A 2,599-nucleotide genomic window follows, 5' to 3' on the forward strand; every position below is an offset into this window, starting at 1 on the left:
ACGCTGCTACACCTGGCCCATCAAGGGCAGACTCACCTGCCCCAGCCACCAGGTCAACAAGAAGGAGGACCCGGGATGACGAGGATGTGCCACCAATTGTAAATTTTCAAGCGAGCACCCTGGCCAGTGCATCAGGCTTCTGGTGAAGTTGTCATCCACAGATTGCCCAAAGAGGAAGAACATCATCTAGAAATATTACTACACCATTTACCCCTGGCCCTACTAGACAGAGGTTTAGCATTTTATTACTCTAAAAAATACCCCTTTTTTCTAACCTCATGTAGGCTGATGAGTGAGGCCAGGGAAGCAATGGGGGGCCTACCTGAGGGCCACAGGACTCAAGTGTGTGTGAGCCATTGCTGAACTCTTAGAATGGAATATTAGGAATTGCAAGGATTTTTTTTGTGAGAGTCACAAGAAAAATTATGTAATTTTACATAGTTTATTCAAGTCACACCTTTAGTTTTAATACTATAGTTTAAGTTAATGTTTTTATGGGAATGTACAATAGAAAAGTTGAACTTTTGTACCCCAGTATCAGAACTAATAAATCTTTATTAGAAGTACATTTTATTGCTTCCGAAAATTGGGTATACTTCACCCGGGTTTTGCGTTACCGTAGCAAAACCTAGGTTTCGCATTTCAGGGTTAAGGAGGCAGAGGCAGAGGATGGAAACATTCTGAGTGGTGTTTGGGATTTTTTATTTATTTTATTTATGTTCTTTATTTACCACTCATTACAATTAGCCCCAACACTTTGGGGAACACTGTCCCTGAAGGCCAAGCAGGGAAGGATGCATGAGAGAGAGAAAAAAAAAAATCGGTACCTTAGGGCATTGAAGGTATAGAAGTAATGAACAGACATACAATGATATATACATACTATAAAGTTGTTAAAGTTATTATCATTACATGTTCTGAGATTAGTAAAGTGATACATAGATACACACGTATGTAGCCTACGTACGTATGCAAAGAGAGGCACATATGCACACATACATATACGTATATATTTATGCATACGCTATATATATATAATCACGCATATATAGCCATAGACATAACCTACTGCATGTACAGGATAGGTACGCATGTATAAAGGTAAGGGTATGTGTTCAGGCGTGCATACATATACATATGCATCATGCACATACATATGATATATATATATATATATATATATATATATATATATACCCTAAGCAGATACATATACATAGTCACATACACAGGTAGATAGACAAAAACTATAGGCATTATATAATTACCTCGATTCGAAACCCCAGCACTAGGACAATCCATGAACATGCATCTGATGTGTGCCTATGTGGACAACACACACACACACACACACACACACACACACAAGAAACTGTCATTATTTCTGTTACCGCATCAACGTTCAAAGTTTTCTGTGGAAGCAGCTCCACGGGAGAAAACGCGAGGCACCTGTTAGAACGGAGGTAACAGGTTTCTCGTAAAGGCAAAGGTAGTGAGCTATTTCAGGCCCCCGGCAGCCCCCCGAAGACTCCACCGGCGACCACCTTGAACCTCTGGCACAGTGAGGGGAGCTGGAGAGAGGACAAGTTCTCCCTGTGTAAGTGGCTCTGACAGTACTTGGGGTTCGGGGCATGGAGACACAACGAATCGGTGGACCTGCAGTGTTCGTGGCGTAGGCCTGTAGTGCTCTCCCAGTTTGGATTTTTGTTTTGCATGTCGGCAATCGCGGGGCTAGAGGACGTCGAGTCACGGTAGGAAGCTAATAATAATAATGCTATGCCATTGTGTTTTAATCTTACCAACCATGCGGGGTTGGTATCATCTTAAAAAAAAAAAAAAATGTGATATATTAACTCCTTAGCATCGGACAGTCAGGCAAGACACAAACAGGATAGTGAAGAAAATAAATAACAGGTGGATGTGTAGTGTTGGAATTTGCCGCATGTTTGTAGGTGACCCGTTGACGGTGAGAGGCACTTACGTAACCTTAGGAAGGGAAAGAATGGGGGTTGGGAAAGTGCTAGTATTTAAGACCATATTAATTCAACGGCTGATTACCACGAACTAAATATGGTTCTTTCTAGTGGAGTGAGTAGATTATATAGGGGACACTTGCATACCTGTTGTGTGCTGTAACTGAGAAATTTATATGTGCTCGTGTCATATGTATTATTGTTGACAGTACACTTGTTTAAAGCAAGGACGAGACAAATGCGGAAAAACAGGCTAAGTAGAATAGAAGGGTGGATGGTCATTCTCGAGTAAGGACAAAATTTATGCTTGGTTATATTGTCAAGGCTGCTCATATATGATACGACGTCGGGATATTGACAGAAAGGTTTTCTTTTCGTTTTCTTTATAAATTTTACCTTTAAATGCTAAAATAGTAGCGCCTGATGTATTATACCAGAGATACCTCTAGGACTGAACAGTATCTCAGTTTTCTGGTTCAAAGTATTATCTGACTGATAAAAGTAGCCCCGGTGGGTCAAGAGCAGGGATAATTCGACAGATTTTTGAACTGGTGGAAGATTAACAATTTCCCTCCTTCCTGCGATGTAGTACCATTGCTTATACCCACAAAATACATGAATTAAGA

At 40.7% G+C, this 2,599-nt stretch overlaps 1 protein-coding gene across 3 annotated transcripts in view; it reads left to right on the plus strand.

The window, feature by feature from the left end:
• The first annotated feature begins 1,509 nt into the window (after positions 1-1,509).
• The window catches only part of Axs (Abnormal X segregation), a 155,325-nt gene continuing 154,235 nt past the window's right edge, over positions 1,510-2,599 (plus strand). For 2 of the 3 annotated variants that reach the window (XM_080271796.1, XM_080271798.1), the window contains exon 1: positions 1,510-1,597. The gene's annotated coding sequence lies outside the window, so the exon portion shown is untranslated. The other variant, XM_080271797.1, reaches the window with a different exon arrangement.

Source organism: Coenobita brevimanus, chromosome 47 (genome assembly GCF_032717465.1).
Source record: "Coenobita brevimanus isolate Jiangsu-jjx chromosome 47, ASM3271746v2, whole genome shotgun sequence".
NCBI classification, from domain to species: Eukaryota; Metazoa; Arthropoda; class Malacostraca; order Decapoda; family Coenobitidae; genus Coenobita; species Coenobita brevimanus.